Source organism: Sus scrofa, chromosome 18 (assembly GCF_054392235.1).
Source record: "Sus scrofa isolate SSC_HxYL_T2T_F1_AM1 chromosome 18, Sscrofa_HxYL_maternal_Yorkshire_Landrace_v2.0, whole genome shotgun sequence".
Taxonomy (NCBI): Eukaryota; Metazoa; Chordata; class Mammalia; order Artiodactyla; family Suidae; genus Sus; species Sus scrofa.
The window spans coordinates 15,588,690-15,611,565 of NC_139400.1; the positions used below are offsets into that span (position 1 = coordinate 15,588,690).

The window sequence follows — 22,876 nt, forward strand, 5'->3', positions numbered from 1 at the left end:
ATTACATGGAAGTGGACCAGGGCACGCAGGTGTGTAAGGTGTGGGCACACACCTGACGCATGGGCTGCGCCTCGTGTCCCAGGTGAGAGAAGACAGGCTGTCGGGGAGAGGCGTCTGTGGAGGAGGAGAGGCCTCGGTTTGGCAGAGGCAGAGCCCTGCCCAGGGATGCCCCAGTCCTCCCCCCGCACCCACACCCCGTCTCCCCCTCCATGGTCTCCGCGGGCGGTTCTCGCAGCACCGCAGCTTCTCTTCCAGAACCTCCAGGGCCCATCAGGTCATGGCCAAGGCTCTGCCCCTCTGGACGGCGCCCCGCGGCCTCTGTGCTCAGCTCCTGGCCGCGTCTCAGGTTCCTCCACGGCCGTGTCAAGCCCGGAAGAGCAGAATCCCGAGGCCCAGCAGGATCAGGCCGGCCGCGGCCGTCAGATGAGGTTCCACACCGTGTCGTCTTGGGGGGCAGAGGCTAGGGGTTGCGGGCAGAGAGGTCACAGAGGTCAGGGCAGATCCCAGGCCCCCCCGAGTCCTGGGCAGCCCCTCCCCTTTATAGGCCATGAACCCGAGGACCCAGCCCCCTAACTGAGGATTTCTCCTGCGCACCACTCGTGGGATCTGGCTGGTGGTGTGATGGGCGGGTGGTGTCTGCCGGTCCTGAGAACCACGAAGTGGGGGTGTGAGTGCGGAGCTGGGGCCCCACAGCCCTTCCCTGGGTTCTGTGTCCCCTCTTGTCTGTGTGACTGTCTCAGACGTTTCTGGGGTCAGGACCCTGTGCTGACTGAGCTCCAACAGGGCAGACTTGGGGCCCCTCCCCTGAGAACAGGAAGTTCAGCTGGCCAGTGAGGTGTGACCCCGCTCTGCCCCCATGGACCCCCCCTCCACAAACCCACACGGACCCCTGTGGGGGCCTGAGTCCGTGGGGTGGAGGGGCTGATCCTGGGAGCCTCCTGGGGGTCAGGATGGGAGGTGAGGGGGCTGGTCCCCACATCTCCCTCCCCATGACCGCCTTCACCCACCCCCCTCAGAGCCCTGGGGTCCCCCCACATCTCTGCCGACCCCACCCCCTTGGACACCCAGCCTGTCCTTGAGCGTCTGAGCAGCATTAGCTCCTCTGAGACTCAAAACTGCCCCGGGGTGGCCTGTGCACCCCATGAGCAAATGGGCCCCGAGACTCTGCCATTGTTGAATTGGGGCCTGGGGGTGGGGGCTGGGGCTCCCAGGGGTCCTGGGAAAGAGGCCAGGAAGGGGCTGGGGCTGGGGCTGCCCCTGGAGTTCCAGCCTCACTAAACTCTCCCTGCACCTGCCCTGTGTCGTCCCCAAGACCCTCTGGGTGGGTGCCCCCCGGCCCCTTCCAGACCCGGGGGAGGGGAGGGGTGGGCGGGGGAGGCAGGGCCTCTGAGGGGCAGGTCCCCCGACTCCCAGCCCATCCAGGAGCTCTCAGGGGACAGGGTCCTGGGCTGCCTGAGCTCAGGACAAGGTCAGGGTCCCCTGACCTGAGACCATGAGCTCCAGGGGGTCACTGGGATGTGACAGCAGGTGGGGGTCACTGCTGAGTGAGCCGTGGCACCTGTAGGTGCCCCCGTGGGCTGAGGTCACGGGACTCATGGAGAACTCGGCCAGGAACAGCCCACCAGGATGTCCAGGGGGTCCCTGGGGGCCGACCACAGGGAGGAGAGGTTGTGTCCACCGTAGCACCTGTACCGGCCCCCATGGAGGCCTCTCACCTCACCCAGGGAGAAGTGGGCCTAAGAGAGCCCAGCCTAGGGCTGCTGGGCAGGGCGCTGGGGAGGTCCCGTGCCCCCTCCGTGGCCAGAGCGAACCTGTCATAGCTGATGGCAGAGCGACACTGGAGGGTCAGGCTCTGTCCAGAGGCCACGACAGGGCTCTGCGGGGTCAGGAGGGAGGGTTTCCCAGAGCCCCCTGGGGAGAGAGAGCCCTGGGTTAGGGGCTGCTTCCCCCATGACCCCCTTGTCCCCCCTGGCCCCCAGGTCTCACTGTCTCTCACACTCTGGGTTCTGGTCCGGGAGCCCCGCCCCCCCAGCCACCCCCTCACATGGGGCTCTGCTCTGAGCCAGCCCCCAGGGACCTGCCTGGGGCCCCAAAGCCTCTGGGACCAGGATGGTCCCTCCTCACCTGAGACCAGGAGCTCCAGGGGGTCACTGGGGAGTGACCACACCTGGGGTTTGTCTCTGAAACAGCCATAGCATCTGAACGTCCCCCTGTGGCTTGGGGTCACGGGGCCCACCGGGAACAGGGCCCGGGTCTTCCTGTTAGGGTATCTCTGTGTGTCCAGGGTCCAGGAGGGCTTGAGTTCTCCTTCCTTAGTCGGAATGAGCCTGTCATATCCCTGCCGTGAGCCACCCTGGAGGGTCACGTTCCCTCCTGAGGCCACGACAGGGCTGGGCAGGGCTGAGAGGGCGGGTTTGCTGTAGGCTCCTAGGAGAGAAGGAGGCAGCTTGTTACATGGGGCTCACAGTCCCTCAGCTCCCCCAGGGCTGGGCTGTGAGAGGGACCCACCCTGAGAGCAGACCCCTGCCTGAGAGCAGAGCCTGAGGCTGGGCCCCCTGAGTGTCCTCTCAGCTGTCACCACCAGCTCCAGGGCCTCACTGGGCTCTGACCTGCCAGTGGGGCCATGACAATAACACTGGTATCTCGCTGCGTAGTCCTGGGTCACGTATGGGATGAAGAACTTGACCTTGTCCCCAGCTTCCAGTGGGCTCAGTCTGTCCCCTAGAGCTGGCCTTCCCTCTGCATACAGATGGCACTCCTGGGCCCCCAGGGTCCCCTGACACCAGATGGTCACGGGGCTCCCCCAGGTGACCAGAGGGTCTGGCTCAGGCCAGAGGATGGGTTTGGGGAGGGTCCCTGGAAAGACTTGAGAGACCAGGTCACAAGGCCTCCCCACCCCCAGGCCCCCAGTTCTCAGCCCAACACTCCCTGACTCCCCATCCTTCAGCCCCTCCCTGCCGTCTCCATGCCCAGTGTCCGGGGGTGGCCCCTTGTCCCCAAGGAGGAGAGGAGGCGCTGGGACCCCTGGGCACAGACTCACCTGCCTGCACCTGGGTCCCCAGGCCCACACTCAGCCCTGGAAGAGAGCACCCGTGAGGACTCGCCCTGGACTCTGAGCAGAACCTCTCGTGCCCGGGCACCCGCTGCGTGCTGGGTGTCCTGAGAGCACAGGCTGGTGTGGGGAGGGGGCGGGTCCCTCCCGGAGCAGGGCTTCCCCTCCCCCTGCATCTCACCGAGGCAGAGCCGGGCGGGGAGCGTGGGGGTCCAGGCTGTGCAGGTGGAGGAGAGCACGGCGCCCTCAGGACAGACAGACCACAGGGTGTGGCTCCTCGGAGGCTGGTCCTCCCTGTCACGGGGATGTCGCCTCAGCAGCCCCACAGGAAGGGGAACTGCCTCTTCCTGGGAGCCTGGCACTTGTGTCCATGACAAACCTGGTGCCCCTTCCAGGTACAGGGGACCAGGGCATGTCCTCCCTCTCAGAGCCTCCCCTTGGGGTCTCCTTCCTCCTCTGCCCGTCCATCAGCACCTCCCTGTGGCTCCTCCGTGTGGACCGGGGTCACCCGTCCTGGAGATGCTTCAGATAAACATAGGTTCCCACTGCCCTGCAGAGCTCAGGTCACTAGAGCTGCCCCTCTAGCGTCCAAGTGCAGCTCAGTGCAGGTCAGCGCGGCCATGAGTGCAGAGGAGCAGTCAAGGGCATGAGGGAAGGAAACAGGACTCTCAGCTTTGTCTGTGGCTTTTTTTTTTTTTCACGCCCTCCTCTGACTTCTCCTTTCCTGCATCAGCATCCACACCACCCTCCTGGGAACAAGCCCCTCAGTCATTCATGCCTTCTCGGTGCGCCTTGTTCCTTGGACAGAACCACTTCCTCCTCCTCTGATTTGTCCTCAGACTTAGGGGACAGTGAGTCATGTTACTGAGAAAACCTGGCCTTCATTTAAATATCTGTCCCTCACCCACAGCCTTTCGAATTGAGCAGTGACACTGTGAAAGGGTTTTCTTCCCCATTTTCAAAAGTTCCTTTGAAACGTCCGTCTACTAGAGAGACTAAAGTGTGGTTTTTCCGCTCTCGAGATACCCTCGTACTGTTTTCACAGTAGCTGATGCAGATCGTGGAGGTGGAAAGTGGCTCTAAGACCTGGGCGTCGTTAATATCTCATGAACACTTGACATTGAGTCTAGCCTAAGTATGCAACTAGTGAATCACCATGTTTATCTGAAACGACTCCTGTGTTCCTCGTCAGCTGGGGCTCAGGAAAAACCAACAGACACGTGCACACATAACACAAAAAACTCCGTCCATCCATCCGTGACTCTAGACATCGGCGTGAGAACATGGGGAAGGGAAGCACTGAGAACAACTGTTGGATGTTTTGGAGGCAAGAACACTGAGGGAACAGCAGCTCTTTGGGAGAGATTGAGGACGGGTCCAGGCGACCCTGACATGCCTGCTGGTTGGGCAGGTAGACATGCTCGCAGGTCCTTGGTCACGTGAGGCTGGTCCTCAGGAAAGAAGCAAGGCTGGAAATAATCGTGAGTCGTGAGCATAGAGGTGATAGATCTGACAACATAAAATGCAGTACAGAGGTGTCTCACCCTGAGGTTCACACAGCGGCCGGGGTGGGCTTCCTGTGAGAGGGGGACCCCATGCCCGTGGTTACACCCGAGACCCGTGGTTGTGTGGTTCCTCCGCATCTAAATCCAGGGACCAGAGGAACGCGTGACCAGAGCGACGGAAGGCGGGGGTTGTAGTGCAGGCATGGGCTCGTCTCTAGGGCCCTTGGTGTGAATAAAAAGGGGTCGGCCTCTTAGACCCCACTTGCAGGATCTTCAGCCTCAGGAGCTCTGTTGTCCAGTACACACTCTTTGTGTCCCTCTCGTACGAGACACGGACGCGCCAGCAACGAAGAGGAGCCAAGTAGGTGGTGCGTGGTGCTTCCCGTTTTTTTAAATAGATGCTGCTCCTTTTGACCTGGTGGAATATCAGCTACATTCCCTGTGCTGGACAGTCCGCTCTTGTATTTATTTTGCGCGCAGTAGTTTGTATCTCTTCATACCCTACCGCTGTCTTGCCTCTCCCCCGCTTCTTCTCCCCACTGGGAACTACGAGTTTGCTCTCACTCTTTCTTCTCATTCATTTTATTTTTCAGTTTCCACATATAGAGTATTTTTTCAAGATGAGGTTATACTTCCATTTCCAAATCCAGTGGAACGCCTCTGAGTTTATCCTCGTCAAATCCCTTTGCACGTTTATAAATCCCGTCATAGACACTGAGTAACTTGGCTCCCTTTATTCCTAATATATTGACTCAAGGCATCTCCTCTCCCAACCCCTTCCACACCCTCCTCGGTCCTCACCCCTGCGCCCACTCCCCACCTTCCTGGCTCCTTGTTGACAAGAACACCTTCGGGAGGCTCCCCCTCCTCCTCTCCAACATGGTCTCTCCTCGGGTGCTGGGTGCCCCTTGCGACCGTGATGCAGGACCACCCTCCCACCCCCACCACAGTCCCTCTTCCTGAGAATCCCAGACCTCTGTCCCAGATGACGGAGCGAGAGACGGGATGACAAGAACGTCCTGGGAATGTCGGACGCTTTGATCTGCGGGTTCTCAAAACCGAACACGGTCATGTTGTCAGTGTCCTACTTCGGGTGGTGTCCTAAGAAGCCCCTTCGTGTGTCTTTGGAGTGAGGTCTCCCCTCTCAGGGAGAGCCGATCCCTGCCTCGTCCACTCCCCTGACCTGGGCCATTTGTTCTGGTGCTTGTGTGGGGGACGAGGAGGAGGAGGAGGAGGAGGGAGAGCAGCAGGATGCAGGTCACAGAGACCCTATCAGGAAGTCTGGTGCTTTCCAGGACCTTGGGCAGAGTGGTGTCATGAATGAACCAAGAATGCGGTTTCGTGATCCCCGCCTGGGTGGAGGCACGTGCTGGGGTCTGTGCAAGCATCTCCTCTAAGCCTCACAGCTGACGTGCAGCATGTGGGTGCCACCCCAACCCCACCAGTTGTGCAGAGGAGTAACCTGAGGCTCAGAGAGGTCAATCGTGGGTCCCAGGTCACCCAGCCTGGAAGTGGAACCCAGGATGGTGGGCTCCCTTGTGCTGTCTTTGGGCTGTGGCCCAGGCAGACGCCAGCTTTGGGCTTGGGGGCTCCTTATTGATTGGAGTCACCTGTCCCTTGTCCCTCTGTGCCCCAGCCTCTCCTAAGCTGGAGCTGAATGTACCTCCTCACTGTGACTCCACTTCACCAACCATCTATGGCTTCGGGGACTTAACTGTAGTGCACGGAATGTGGATGTGCTTAGATAAACCGCCTGAGCTGAGTTTCCCCCATGAACTGGGGCTGGCGCGTGTCCCCTTGCCCACTCTCCACACGTGACCGATGCAGAGAAAGCAGAGAGGATGGAAATCATTGCTCCAGATCTGAATGCCTTCCCTTGGGCCAGTGGGGAGGCCATGGGTCCCTGGAGGACAGACAGATGCCCAGGGTGTGGTACAGAGGCTGCAGCTGCCCACCTGGGTTCCCACAGCTGGGGACCCACAGCAAGGGGACTGCAAGCCCTCTGGGGGTATCTCAGCCCAGATCTGAGGTCTCATCTGAGTCCTGACTCTTTCTGCCTGGCCTGAACTCCTGCGCAAAGAGGACAGGGACTCAGCTTCCCATCCCGAGTCGGCCCCTGATGGGCTGGCTCTAAATAGGACTCAGAACCTACTTTCCCTTTAGCCCCAAATGGAATGTACTTCTTGTTTTTGGTCAGTTCATCCATAGATTACTACAAAGCACCTACTATGTGCGAGGCACTGGTGCCACACAGCAGGAATACGTCTGTGATCCAGACAAACCCGTATCTTGTGTTCTGAGAGCTCAGATGAGCAGCATATGGGCAGTGAAAGGCTAATGTTGCGGTTAGTTTATTTACCAAGAGCAATAAGAGGAAGTCGGAGAACAGTGGGGGACCCTGGTAGACTATGGTTTAAGGAAAGGCTTTCTGCGGGGAGAAGACCTAAGAGGTGAGAAGGAAATCCTTCTAGGGAAGAAAGGGCATTCCATAGATCCCTGGAGTCTCGGGCACTGTCCGAAAAGGAGGAAAGAGGGGAGGTGGTAGCTGGTCCCGTGACGCTGTCCGTCATGCAAGGCCGCTGGATTCTGGCTTTAAGATCTAAGGACTCCAGAAGAAATGGACTGTTAGGGTCAGATTGTGTCACGAAGATCACATGTCTCACTGCATCGCAAATCGGCGAGGTAAATGCAGTGTATATAGACCAATGAACCGTGCTTAAACTCCACTAGTTATGTGTCAGACAATGTTAGACAGATGGTTCTACGGATTTATCCTGTGGCCCTGGCAGAGCCCTTTGCATTCACAGACCGTTTAGAGAAGCGAAATACGAAGGAGTAATCTGAGGTTTACTCTCATGCTGGGTGTTCAGCTGGGGGTTGGGAATGGATTTGCTAGGACTCACTGGTTCTTGAAAAGCAGATCTGGGAAAACGCAAATGTATTAAATTGCTCACATTGTGACAGTGTATGAGTCTGTGTGTGTGTGCACGTGTGTGTGTGTATCTATGCTGTAACTATTGCGGTCTGGTTGGAGGGAAGCAGAAGTTAGCACGGAGGTTGGAGTGACATGTCTACAAGGTCATGAACAGCCTTGATCAAGTTCAGGTAGAAGAGTTGGGAATTTACCCTGAAGACAGGGAGCGGGATGGAAGGGTTTTGAGCAGGAACAGACAGATGCTGAGATGGATGTTGGAAAGATGCTAGGTGGAAGGGGAACTGGAGACGGGCGTGTGGCCTGGAGCTCAGAAGCCAGGAGGGTGGTGATGTTCCGTGGTGGGTGTGAAGGGTGCCCTTCACGCGCGGCCTTGGTTGGGTTAGACGCCGTGATGCCCTCAGAGATACCGTGAAGCAAGGGGTGGGGTGGGGTACAGGCCTGGGATGCTGGGGGTAGGGATTGCACAGTGGTCTTCTGCTCACACAGGAAAGCACAGCTCTTCCTCCAGCCCTGGCAGGCAGGCTTTATTCTCCCACAGTTTCTGCCTTATTTTCAGTGTCTGTGCACAGCTGGAGCACCTCCCTCTCCTGGAGAATCGTTTGAGGGGTTTCTGACACTAATGCTGGGTATCACTTTCCACTTCAAACTGCAGAGATTCTTCACGTTTTAAACAAGAATGGCCCTCACGAGAGCTCCTATGTGAAGGCATTAAAACACACACATGCACGGGTCCATGCACACTCACACCAGCACACACACACATCAGCACATACACACCCACAGCAGCACATACACACACACACCAGTCCCCCACCACACACACAGCCAACATACCAGCAAACACACACACACCAGCCACCCCAGCCCACACACTAGCACACCCACACACCCCAGCATACACATACACCAGCACACACACACACACACACACACACACACACACGCTTTAAATATAAATTCTGGTGCTATCACTTCCAGAACAGTTGACGGCTAGTTGACTCTGGCCTCCCTTTCCTCATTTGTAGCCTTGAGATGACAACCCCCACCCTCCAAAAATGTCATAAAAATTCACTTTGCCTGTATTGTGGAGGAACAAACCCAGTTGCCTCGCAGAGCCAGAAGGAGACACTTGGAGTTTCTTTGCCCAGGGAAGCTGAAGGAGGCATCAGCACACAAGCTAGGAATTGCCTTGTGGCTCCATGGGTTAAGGATCGGGCATTGTCACTGCCGTGGCACAGGTTTGATCCCTGGCCCCAGGAACTTCGGCATGCCCTGGGCAGGGCCAAAACAAAGAAACAAAAACAAAACAAAAACCTATATGTAAAGAATCACCAGTGTAATGACAAAAGGTTGTTACAGTACAGTGGGGGAGATTATGGTCTTTTCAAAAGCAACGGGATAATTCCGTGGAAAAATACTACCTTTGACAGCTGCTTCACCCCACCTGCAATCACGATGTCAGGTGGAGTATAAATCAAAGGGTGGAGCGTGAGTCCGCATTCCGGTGGATGGAGACGCCCCCTTCGTCCCTCCTCTGCAGTCTGCAGCCAGTGAGACAGCCAGACTCACTAAGGTGCTTCTGTCCACCACACCAGGGGGCCAGAGGACTCTCCACATCTGTACATCAACAGGCAGGAGGATGGGACACGTAGAGGGCAGACCCGAGGGAGCAGCTGAGCAGGTGCCTGCAATCCCAGGCCTCTGGCCCCAGCAGCTGATCTGCCAACCTTGAGAACCCGGTCACAGCAGGGCGCTGGGGCACCAAAGTTTGGCCTCCTGACTGTAGCCGTGCCCTTGATCACAGGTAACTGGGATCATGTCCCACCAGCCATGAAGACTCCTGTGATTCCTACCGCTCCCCGTCCACAGTGTGGCGCCCACGAACCTTGCCAGCACTGGAGACAGCAGATCCTGCCCTCCGCCTCCACCGTGATGGAGCCTGCAACTCAGGAGCTCTCAGATGCGGTGAAAGGGCCCACCCTCCCGGAGACCTGGAATTAGCAGAGCACAAGTGATCTCAGAGGAACAATCATTAATAATGAGGGCGCAGGGAGAAACCTTTGCGAGAGACAGTGGAGGGTGGGATGTGCCCCCTCTCACATAAAATCGGGGACAGCTCAGGCAAGAGAAACCAAAAATGTGTGCCATGTTGCTGCCACCTATTGGAAAACAAAAGCAAGTCCTCTAATTTGTTTCTAAGCTGTTGAATACTTAGAATCAAGTCGGAAAGATGTTTGCTACCTAAGCTGTCCCTGGACAGTGACGACTCAGTAGGAACCACGAAGAACTGCAGTCACTGTGTACCATAAACAGAAAACGACAGCCCTCCCGAAGCCGACTTAAAGTCGTGGAGCTTTGGGATGTAACTGTTAGAGAAGTCAGAAGAGCTCTCAGGAAACTCAAATGAGCTATAAAAAAACCCTCAGAAGGTAGCTCAGTGAACTCAGGCATACAATGCGTGAACAGAAAGGCTACTTTATCAGAGAGCTTGCAACTCTCAGAAAGAACCAAACATCAATTTTGGAGCTGAAGAGGTCAATACACAAGATGAAGGCTACACCAGAAAGCCTTGGAAACCGAGCAAACTACATGGAAGAGAGAATCAGCGAGCTTCAAGTTAGAAACCTAGAAGTGATACAAGCACGGAGCATTAAGGTATTTAAAATGAGGAAGAAGAGGAGATCAAGATGCTAAGGTCGGAGGAAGCTGAGCTCACCTCACCAGCACATCACAACCTCAGCTCCATGTGGAGTGACTCTCACTGAAATCCACCTGGAGACAGCAGAACAGCTCTGTAAAACCAAGGCTGCAAAGGTCCCCATGGGATGTAGTAGGAAGGAAGGGATGATCGTAGTTTTTAACTGAAATAGAAAAGGCTCCCACAAGAAATGAGAAACTAAAGAAGGTAAATCATGCTGGTAAAGACAAATATATAGTGAATGCTGTGCATCAAGCCTTAAATAAGATAGTATGAGGGTTAACAGACAAAACCCACAAATCAACTGTAACTACAATAAATAATTACTTACTGGATAGACATGAAGATGTAAAATATGTCAAAATCAGGGAGTTCCCATTGTGGCTTGGTGGTGGATGAACCCGACTAGCATCCATGAGGACACAGGTTTGATCCCTGGCCTCGCTCAGTGGATTAAGGATCTAGCATTGCCATGAGCTGTAGTGTAGGTCACAGACATGGCTTGGATCCCACCTTGCTGTGGCTGTGGTATAGGTTGGCAGTTACAGTTCTGATTTGACCCCTAGCCCGGGAACCTCCATATGCCACACGTGTGGCCCTAAAAAGACAAAATAAAAATAAAATATATCAAAATCACAACATGTTGGGGGTAGTAAATAAGAGCTTTGAGAATATGTTTAAATTTAAGTGATTCCATTTAAAACAAGTAGGTATAGGAGTTCCCATAGTGGCTCAAAGGTAACAAACATGACTAGTATCCATGAGGATTCGGGTTCAATTCTTGGCCTTACTCAGTGGGTTAAGGAACCAGCATTGCTGCGAGCTATGGTGTAAGTCGAAGATGTGGCTCAGATCTGGCATTGATGTTGCTGTGGTATAGATTAGCAGCTATAGCTCCAATTTGGACCCTGGCATAAGAACTTCCATATGCTGGGCCTACGGCCCTAAGAAGACCAAAAAAGTAGGTATTCATAGGTCTGTATATATGAACTCCATGGTACACCCAAATCAAAAACATACATATATACACAAAAACTAGAGAGAAAAGAACACAAAGAAAATCATCAGGTCACAAAGAAAGAAACAAAAAGTATAAGTGAAGAAAGAAGAACTAAAAAACCAGAAAATTAATAATAAAAATGTCAATAAGTATATACCTATCAATAAATACTTTAAATGCCAATGGATTAAGTGCTCCAATCAAACGACATAGGGTGGCTGAATGGATGAAAATGCAAGACCCATCTATGTACTGCCCATAAGACTCATTAGACCTAATGACATACATGGACTGAAAGTGAGGGGATGGAAAAAAAGATATTTTTCACCATCGGAAATGACAAGAGAGCAGGGGTAGCAGTATTCATATCGGATAAAGTAGACGTTACAACAAAATCTGTAACAGAAGACAAGGTTTTTACACAATGTTCAAAGGCTCAAGTAAAGGATATTTCACTCATTAGTATATATGCATTGATCCATATATACAATGATATATATATATATGCCATGATAACATATATATCAATAAAGGGATCATGAAAAGGATTTTACACTTATGAACATATATGCAGCCAATAGGGAGCACCTAAATATAGGCAGCAAATAGTAACAGGCAGTAAGGGAGAATCTGACAATAACACAGTAATAGCAGGGACATTAACAAGCCACTGACCTCAATGGACAAATCAGAGAGAAAATCAATAAGGCAGCATGGTTTTAAATGACACAATAGATCAATTGGTCTTAATAGATCTCTAGAGGACATTATATCAAAAACAACAGAATACAGTATTTTTCAAGTGCACATGGTATGTTCTCCAGGATAGAACATACCCTGGGACACAAAACAAGTCTCAGTACATTTAATAGAGACATTATATCAAGAAGTTTTCAGACCACAGTGGTATGAAATGAGCAGTCAAATCCAAAAGGAAAAGCTGGATCTAACAAACATCCCACAGCCTGTGAGAATGCCAGATCCTTAACCCACTGAGCCAGACCAGGGATCAAATCTGCATCCTCACAGAGACAAATGTCAGGTCCTTAACCCACTGAACCACAGTGGAAATGCCTATATATTCTTTTTTGTGTTCTTTTTCATCATGGTCTATGCCAAGAGATTGGGTACAGGTCCCTGTGCTACACAGTAGGACTTTGTTGTTTATCCATTCCAAATGTGATAGTTTGCATCTTCTAACCCTAAACTCCCAATCCACCGCACTCCCTCCCCATCCCCCTTGCCAACGACAAGCCTCTTCTCTAGATCTGTGAGTCTGTTTCTGTTTGGTGGATAGGTTCATTTGTGCCATATTTTAGATTGCACATGTAAGTGATATCATAGGATATTTGTCTTTCTGTTTCTTAGTTCACTTAGTATGACAATCTCTAGCTGCATCCATGTTGTTGCAAATGACATTATTTCATTCATTTTTATGGCTTAGTAGTATTCCATTGTATATCTGTACCACGTCTTCTTAATACATTCATCTGTCGATGGACGCTTAGATTGCTTCCATGTCTTGGCTATTTTGAATAGTTTTTCTGTGAACATTGGCATGTCTGTTCCCTTTTGAATTGTGGTTTTGTCTGGGTATATGCCAAGGAGTGGGATTTCTGGATCATATGGTAATTCTATAGTGTACCATTTTCACTGACTTGAAAAGAAAAAGTATAGTTGATTTACAGTGTTATATTAGTTTCAGGTGTACAACCCAGTGGTTCAATATTTTAATAGATTATGTTCAACTCAAAGCTAATGCAAAATAATGGCTGTATTTCCCTATGGGGTAAAATAGTCCCTTATTGGTCACCTATTTTATACATAGTAGTTTGTTTCCCTTAATCCCTCCCCCGTCTTGCCCCCACTTTGTCTCTCCCCACTGGTAACCACTAGTTTCCTATATGTGTGAGGTGGTTTCTATTTGTTATATTCATTCATTTATTTTTTAGATTTCATATGTATGTAAGTGATCTCATTGAGTATGTATCTTTATCTGCCTTCTTTCACTAAGCATAACACCCTCCAGGTCCATCCATGTTGTTGCAGATGGCAACATTTCATTCTTTTCTGTGTCTGGGGATGATTCTATGGTATGTGTATATACTCTGTCTTCTATATCCCTTCATCTGTGGATGGTTGCTTACATTGTTTCCGTATCTTGGCCATTGTAAACGATACTACTGTGAACTGATACTACTGTGAACGTTGCAATGCATGTATCTTTTCTAATTCGTGGGGCTTTTGGCAGTGCCCACTGCATGTGGAAGTTCCCAGGCCAGGGATCAAATCTGCACTACCGCAGTGACCAAACCGCTTCAGTGTCAATGCAGGGTCTTAACCCACTTGGCCCCAAGAAAATTCCTAGTGTGTTTGTATTTTAAGGGTGTGTTCCCAGGAGTATAATTGCTGGGATTTTTGAGGAACCTCCATACTGTTTTCCACAGTGGCTGCACCAACTTATATTCGCACCTACAGTGCACAAAATCTCCCTTTTCTTCACGTCCTCACCGACATTTGTCACTTGAGGGCTTTTGATGATATCCGCTATGACAAGAGTGAACTGGTAATCGCACTGCGATTTTGATTTGCATTTCCCTGATGATTAGTGTTGCTGAGCATCTTCTCATGGGCCTGTTGGCAAGCCGTCCGTCCGCAGTGTTTGCAGCCATTACCAAGATGGAAGTATTTGTGCTTACAGTGTGGAAAATTGCTCTGGAAAGTGGTTTCTAAGTATTTGAATACTGTGCAATCTTGGAAGTGTTTTACCATCCGAAATTTCTCGCTCCCCACGTTCTCTTGACCAGAAGCAGTGACATCTTTTCTCTGCAGATCCATTGAACAGTGGCCAATTTTATTGGAAATTCCACATGGTTGTCAAAGTAAAGTAGGAACGTTGCGGCTGTGGATATTTATCTGAAATCCACGCCCGGAACAAAACGAAGCCGTCTTTCTGCTTCTAACACTAAGGCGCTCATTAGCTTTATGTCCCAAAGGCAGAAGGTAGTTGTGGACACTCTGAAGAAATAACAGGCCGAAGAACAGAAGAGAGGCTGGAGTCTACGGCAAGAAAAGGGACCGTGTTGTTGATGGCCTCAAGGGACACGATGGTTATGACAAGATAAAATTTCAGCACTGCATCTCCCATTTATCAAAAATCCACGCTTGTTTTCATGTCGATGGTATTTTCCAGAATGACTCGTTCCAGGTACAGTACATTTGCCTTAAAAGACAGGCGTTTCTAAGCACTGACTCAGACAGAGGCATGGAGGCTTTCACACTTATTTTAGAGGGTCAACGTCGAGGTTTTCTCTGTGTTGACGTTTTCAGTGGCCGCGAAGGGAAAATCGAGGTTACTGTGGTCGTCTTGGATCCGCATATCGTAGAACGTAGACTGAAAGAGCATCGTGGGAAAAAGTGTTAGAAGGAAAGTGGATAAAGGAGTGGGACGAGGAGGAGAGACAGAGAAGGAGGAGACAAATAGGAAGAAAGAGAAGAAGGAGAGAGAGGGGGGAGAGGAGGGGAGGAGAAGAGGAAGGAGAAAAGCGCCCCAGCTGGAATATTAGGGGCAATAGGCAGAGGGAAGGGTGCAAACGCCCTAAGACCCAGGAGAGACCTGAAAACAGTCTCGTGCGTGCTGTCCATCAGTGGAACCGAGCTTGCCCGGCTCCTTCTCCTCGGGTCCTGAAAGTGGCTTTCTTGTGTACAGGAGGTGAGGCCAGTCTTGTCTGATCCACTCAGCCCCGCTCAGTCCACGTTCCTCAGTTTCCAACCCTGTCCCTTCACGGTTCCACCAGGGCAAGGCCCACACGGCCCGCAGAGCCAGGAAGACCAGCCCTGCCATGCCCATCCTGACGGACTTCTCCCCAGGGGGGTCCTGGAGAGTGGGGGCTAGGGGAGAGCCAGACATCTTCATATGTGAAGGCCCACGCCCCGCCAGGAACTCTGAAACGGAGCCCATTTCCCTCCCACTTTGCCGTGGTTCCTTCTGTCTAGATGCTCTCCCATTGTCCTCAGAGCATCAGGAACCCCTGGGGTTGCACACAGGTAGGAAGGACTCTCATTCAGCCCTCCCTCGTCTTGGCAGATTTCCTTTGAACCTACTGGGTACCTTTCTCATGACTGTCCTTTAGTATTTCTGCCGAGTGACAATGTCAGAAACCTCCACCTTCCTTCTGCACCACCTTCACCCCATGTAACTAAAGTGCCTTTGTTTCTTACCTCCTGGAGAGGGAGCCCTCATGTGGCCCGCAGACAGGTGAGGAGAGGAGATTCAGAAGTGATCCAATCCACCCACACTCAGTTCCATGAAAACAGGCCTCGTCCCCTGTGTGTCCTGCTGACTGCGCCTTACGTGAATCCGGTGGCCCGCATCCTTCTCTAGTTTGTCACGGGGATGAATTGGGATGTGCGGTTCAACCTCAGTTCACTCCCCTTGGTAATGACCAGGGCCCTCCTCTCTGAAACTCCCGCAGATGAGCCCCAAGTAAGCCCCTCCTTCAGAGACAGGGTGTTTGGACGACCCAGAAGCTCAGGAATTTCCCTTTCTGGGCGACACTCGAGAGAGCGAGTGACCCTTGGAGGGAGTCTGGCTGACGATGGTAGGAAAGACTTGTGGACGTGTGGGTGAGCCCAGAACTCCCCAGCAGGACCTGAGATGCTGCTTTAGTTCCTCACGAACGCTGTGAGTTTCCCAATCAGGAGTGCCCCCTCCCTGTGGGCTGGGAGGGGGGTTCTTACTCTCTTACCTGTCTTGAGGTCTGGCTCGGGAGCTCCTGGGATAAGAAACACAGCAGGGTGAGGGGTGGGGTCCAGTGGAAGTCCCAGCCGAGCTCTTCCTCCTGAGTTCTGCACTGTGAGCCCCATATTCCTTCTTCACAATAGCCAGGATTTTGGCCTCCCTTGAACGTGCTATGACGTAATTGGATTTTCTTTTCTCCTGGGCGGGGCTGCACAGGCACCTCGCAGACTGAAAGGTTCTACATCCTTCTGCAAACGTGGGGATCGTGAGTGCGAGCCTTTCCACGGCTAGCTTTGTCTATTTCCTGCTCTAAGTCACCTGCCTCACCTGGGCAGAGAGTCTTCAACGCATCAAGAGCTGTGAGCACAGTACCAGTTGAGGCTATGGGATGGTCCTATTTCCTGAGAATTAGGGAAACGTACACTCTTGTGGCTGTCATCTGGATGGGCCACCTGGTCATCACTCTAGCAACTCAGACCACTTCTCTCTGGGGGCTGGGCTTCAGGGGGACCTTGGCTTCAGCCCAGGTGTCCTGGAAGACAGGTAAAGGATCCCTGAATATTCACAGGAGAATCTTCGGGACACGTTCTGACCATCGTTTATTCTTTGTCACTAAACTCCATACTCCAGAAGAGGGACCCAGGGTGGTTGCGGGGTCTGAAGGACAGTAGGATGGGTTGGCTGGGATGACACTGAGGTGACAGAACCCATGAGCGTCGAGGCCAGAGGAAGAAGCTGGGTTTTCTTCTGAGTCTCCTGGGGAGCCCTGAGGGAGTCAGCTTCAGCAGTTGAGTGGATTCAAGATTGGGAATGATCACTGCCAAGAACCCAACTCCGTGAAGCAAAGCAGGAAGCTGATAGGGCTTACAGTGAGGTCCACTGCATTTTGATGGAGATGCCAGCTCCATGTGCACTTACATCTGGGTGAGCTAGGTAAACTAGGAGAACTCAGGTGCACACACACACCCCTCACTTAAGGGTGGGCCAGCCAGGAGCTCTGTGATTCCTTCCACCAGAATCCACTGAACGACCCCTCCCTCCCCTGGGCTAAGGTTGCAGAGTTGGAGCAAGATGGTTCTGGATGTGAAGATGCTCATGATCAAGACACATTCTTCCCCAGGTGCAGGTGTCTCTTCTGCCACCTGGAAATCCCTGTGTGCGGGAGAGGCCAGGAGAGGTTTCTAGCACATAGACAAGGCGATGGGCTGGTGCAGCCTGTGATCTCCCATCATGGGCTGATGGCTCCCTCTCCTGGGTCTGCCATGCCCCTCTCTGCATCTTCCTGGGCGCATGGATCCTGAGGGGGACCTCGCACAGGACAAGGAGGAGGGTTGGAGGCTCCCCTCTGACTCCGTCATGGGAGAAGCTAGGACACCCTAGAGTCTTACATGTGGTCCCTTCTGAGGACTGTTTCTGGGGCTTGTTCTTGTCCCCTGTGTCCACAGTTCCTATGCTCCCCACCACCATCTGGGGCTCCTCTCAGACATGCCTTACAAGTTAGTCTGAGTCACAAGATATGGGATGTGCTCACCTGTGACAGAAAGGTACAGTGGGTCACTTGACTCCAACCACCTGTAGGGAGAATGACTAAAGGAGCCGTAGCAGCTATAGATCCCACTGTGGGCTGGGGTCCCGGGATCCAGAGGGAAGTCTGCTTGGGCTGTACTGTTGTGGCTCTGCTCTCTGCTCTGCCGGAATCCTGGGGCCTCCACCTCCATGAGCAGATGTTTCACCTCTGGGAACTGCAGGACAAGGTCACGTTATCTCCTGACCTCACCATGGGGCCCCCCTGGACTAAGAGAGAGGGTTTCTGGTGTAGACCTGGAAGAAAGAGCAGCAGTTTAGATAGAAGGGCTCTTCCTTACTCACACTGTCCTTCATGCTGCACCTTCTTTTTACAGTCCTTTTTTCTTGGAATTCTTCCCTGTAAGTGGTTGGTTTTCTGTCTGTTTCTTCTATCTGAATCACTTTTTTTTTTGTCCTGTTCCCATCTTTCTGCATCCATCCATCTATCCATCCATCCATCCACCCAACCATCCACCTAGCTACCTACCTATATTTATCTTTTATCTAGCTACTTATCTATATCAGTTATATCAATTTATATTACTTGTCTTTCACCTACATACCTATTATATATCCACCTACTTACCAACCTGTTAAGTAGGTTTATTCTATTATCTATCATCTATTATCTATCTGCCTGTATCTGTTACTTATATCACCTACCTAGCTATTATTTATCTATATGTCTACCTAGTATTTATCTATCCTTTATCTCTTATCTTTTTACTCATGTATTTATATATTTATTTATAATCTGTTATCTGTTTGCCTGCATCTGTTACTTATGTACCTATCACCTACCTACCTATTATCTATCTATATATCTACCTACTATTTATCTATCCTTTATCTCTTATCTTTCTACTCATCTATTTATATATTTATCTATCATCTGTTATCTATCTCCCTGTATCAATTACTTGCCTACCCATCATCAACCTATCTACCTACCATCTACCTATCTACTTACCTACCTATTATCTATTATCAATCTATTATCTATCCATCTGTCATCTGTTATCTGTCAGTCAGTCTGTCGATGATCCATGTATCATCTCTATGGCTATACTGTATCTCTACCGTCTCTCCATCTCCACATCTTTCTCTGATTCTCTGACTGGTTCTCTTTGGGGAGCTGTCATCCACCTCCACATGACCATCCTTCTCTATCTTTGTGGGCCCCTCAGGTCTCTGAATTTGAGGACGTCCCTGACCTCCCACCTTTCTCTCTATTTCTCTACCCTTTTCTTCCTTACCCTCTCTGTGTCTCCGAATTGCTCTCTCACTGTTCTGTCTCTCTCTGCTGTCACCTGTGCACAAGCACATGTGGGCTCTGTCCCTCTCACTTCCTATAAATCATTCTCTGCCCTTAGGTGCATGCCTTTTTCATGAATCTGCATTTCTTTGACTCTGCTTTCTCCCTCACTGTATCTCTGCAAGTTTGTAACTCGATAATCCTGTAACAGCTGGGCGGCTTGGTACATGGACCTGAGAATCCAGGATGGGGCACCAGAGACATACAACAAACAGGAGCTAGTGTTCAGAATGAGTGAGGTTTCCCCGTGTGTGCCTTTCTCCTTTCTGTCTGCATCTCCATGTCCTTTTCTGTCTGAATGTCCCCCTCTGTCTACACCTCCTCCACCTCTCTCCCTCCCTTGTCTCTGTTTCTCTGTCTCCAGCAGCACCAGACTCCATCCCCACTCTGCTTGTCCTTGGTACCTTTTCTGTTGTATCTGATCCCCACAGACCCCTTTCCTGATTTCTGTGCTGGGGGTGGGAAGGGGTGACCCTTCCAGGATGCATTTCCAGGCTTTACTATCAGCCACGTTCATGCTCTTTTTGACAAACTGGAATCCCTGGTATGAGGGAAGAATGGAGCAGTAAGGCAGGGACTACAGAACCTCTCAAAGTCCACCGAACCCATGCCTGTAGATGTGGGGACAGCACATCTCCTGCTATGTCTGTGTCTTCTCCGTGGTACCACCTTCCACAGGGCACCCTGAGACCAGCACCATGAACACAGACCCCGCCCTATGTCACTGCAGCCTAGTTGTGGCACCAGCATCCTGCCCTTACCTGTTGCTGGGTAGTCTCATGTCCTCTTGTTGCAGTCCCAACTTGTCCTTCACCTGGATACCTGTTTTGTTACCTAGTGCTGCTGTAATACTTTGCCACAAATATGGTGGCTGAAAAAAAAATTGGTTTTCTTGTAGTTCTGGGGTCAGAAGTCTGACACAGGTCTCATGGGGTCAAAATCAAGGTGTTGGCAGGGCAGTGTTCCTTTTGGAACTCTAGGGGAGCATCAGTTCCTGTGCTGTTCCAGTGTCTAGAAGCTGCCTAAATTCCTTTTCTCATGACCCCTTTCTCCATCTTTGCAGCCAGCAGGGGGTGGTGGAGTCCTTCTTGTACTGCCTGACTCTAAAGTTCACTCCACGTTTCCTTCTACCCTGGTGATTACGCTGAGCCCACCTTGCTCTCCTAATCTCCAAGTCACCAAAGGGGAGAGGGAAAGGGGGAAAGCCAGTTGAGGGGTAAAGAGTTCAGAGATACAAAGTAAAATGTATAGGTAGACAGGCAGTAAGGATATATTGTATGGGAGTTTCCACTGCAGCAGAACGGCATCAGCGGGATCCACAGTACCAGGGTTCAGGTTCCGTTTTCTAGCCCTGCACAGTGGGTTCAAGGATCCGGCATTGCTGAAGCTTCAGCATAGGTTGTGACTGTGGCTCATATCTGATTCCTGGCTGGGAAACTCCATATGCCATGGGGTGGAAAATATATATATATACTATATAGCACAGGGAATTGTAGTCAGTATCTTGTAATAGCTTTTAATGGAGTACAATATGTAAAAATGCTGAATCACTATGCTCTGCACTTGAAGCTACTATAATACCTGAACAGTCTATAGTCAAAATTTTAAAAAAGGAATTCTGCTTTAAAATTGTAACATCAGGAGTTTCTGTTTTGGCTCAGTGGGTTAAGAACCCAACATAGGGCAAGGATCAAGACAGTGGAGGAGTAAGACGTGGCACTCATCTTCTTCCACAAACACATTAAAAACAAACAAACAAACAAAAAAAAACGTGGAGTTCCTGTCGTGGTGCAGTGGTTAATGAATCCGACTAGGAACCATGAGGTTGCGGGTTCGGTCCCTGCCCTTGCTCAGTGGGTTAAGGATCTGGCGTTGCTGTGAGCTGTGGTGTGGGTTGCAGACGCAGCTCGGATCCTGCGTTGCTGTGGCTCTGGCGTAGGCCGGTGGCTACAGCTTCAATTAGACCCCTAGCCTGGGACCCTCCATATACTGCAGGAGCAGCTCAAGAAAAGGCAAAAAAAAGACCAAAAAACAAAAAACCCATCGGCATGTAGAACAATTCATACAGAGCATCTACTGAACGCTGGTAGAACTTAAACCTCCCAAAAGGGCAATAAACCCTCCACATAAATGTACAAAATTGACAGAACACTATAAACCAGCTATAATGGAAAATAAATGATCAGTAAAGAAACTAAACTAAAATATAAGGAGAAATAATTTCTCCAACAAACAAAAACTTAAAGAGTACAGCAGTCCTTGTTGCTGCAGATGGCATTATTCTCTTTTATGGATGAGTAGCAGCAACATGGATGGAACTAGAGACTCTCTGAGTGAAGTAATTCAGAAAGAGAAAGACAAATACCATATGATATCACTTACATCTGGAATGTAATATACACCACAAATTAACCTTTCCACAGAAAAGAAAATCATAGACGTGGACAACAGACTTGTGGTTGCCTAGGGGGAGGGGGAGGGGGTGGGCTGGATGGGGAGCTTGGGGTTAATGGATGCAAACTATTGCCTTTGGAATGGATTAGCAATGAGATCCTGCTGTGTAGCACTGAGAACTGTGTCTAGTCACTTATGATGGAGCATAATAATGTGAGAAAAAAGAATGTATACATGCATGTGTAACTGGGTCACCATGCTGTATGGTAGAAAAAAAATGTATTTGGGAAATAATAATAAAAAATTTTATAAAAAAGAGTACAGCAATACTAAACCCATTCTAAAAGAAATACTGAAAGTGCTCCTCTAGATAAAAAAAGAAGTAAGAAGAAATAGGATGGAGGAAATAACAGTTGGAAAGCAGTCCCTTAAATAAGGCAGTATACAGATCTCAAAGGGAAAAAAAAAAGTCTATTGTAAAAGCAATGATAAACACAAGGAACGGCAAAAGGACAAACATGAAGATGTTAGAAAAGGACTTCAAAATCATAAAATGTGGGTAAGGAAGGTGAAAAAACTCCACTCTTTTTTTTTTTTTAGAATGGTTTTAAGCCTATATGACTATCAGGCTAAAGCAAGCAGATATAGGTAGGGGTTAACATACTTGAATAACAGGGCAACCAGAAATCAAAACCAAATGTTACATCCACGAAAAATAAAAAGAAGAGAACACAATCATAAAATAAAAGGAAATCATCCAACCCAACAAAGAAAGGAAAAAAGGAGAAACAATTAACTGGGAAACAAGGTTTAAAATGGCAATAAATACATATTTATCAGTAAATAACTTGAGTGTCAGTAGCCTGAATACTCCAATCGAAAGACATAGAGCGGCAGATTGGACAAAATAGCAAGGGCCTACAATATGCTGTCTACAAGAGACCCACATTAGGGCAAACGACACATACAAATTGAAAGTGAAGGGATGGGAAAAGATATATCATGCAAATGGAAAAGGCAGGAAAGCAGGAGCTGCAATACTCATATCAGACAAAATAGACTTTAAATCGAAGACCATAAAGAAAGAAAGACAAAGGAGTTTCCTTCATGGCTCAGCAGTTAACAGACCTGGCTAAAATCCATGGGGATGCATGTTCGATCCCTGGCCTCGCTTAGTGGGTTAAGGATCCAGCATTGTCATGAGCTGTGGTGTAGGTCATAGACGTGGCTCAGATCCTGTGTTACTGCAGCTCTAGTATAGGCTGGCAGCTACAGCTCCAATGCTTTCTCGACCCCTAGCCTTGAAACTTTCGTATGCTGCAGGTGTGGCCCTAAGGAGAAAAAAAAAAAAAAAAAGGAAAGATAAGATGAACACTATTAAATGACAAAAGGATCCATTCAAGAAGAGGATATAAAGTTGTCAATAAGTATGCCCCCAATATAGGAGCACCCAGATACATAAAACAAAAACTAACAGACATAAAAGGAGAAATTGATGGGAATACAATAATAATAAGAGACTTTAGCACCCCACTCATATCAATGGACAGATCCTCTAGACAGAAAATCAACAAGGCAACAGAGATCCTAAATGACACAATACAAAAAGTTAGACTTCATTGACATTTTCAGGACATTACATCCAAAAAAACCTAGAATATATATCTTTG

General features: G+C 50.2%; 1 protein-coding gene and 1 pseudogene across 2 annotated transcripts in view; one reads left to right on the forward strand and one right to left on the reverse strand.

Moving 5' to 3' along the window:
* TCAF2 (TRPM8 channel associated factor 2) overlaps positions 1-22,876 on the forward strand; it is a 91,588-nt gene that overhangs the window by 12,566 nt on the left and 56,146 nt on the right. The window lies entirely within an intron of this gene.
* On the reverse strand, positions 325-5,629 carry LOC110257612 (leukocyte immunoglobulin-like receptor subfamily A member 6; annotated as a pseudogene).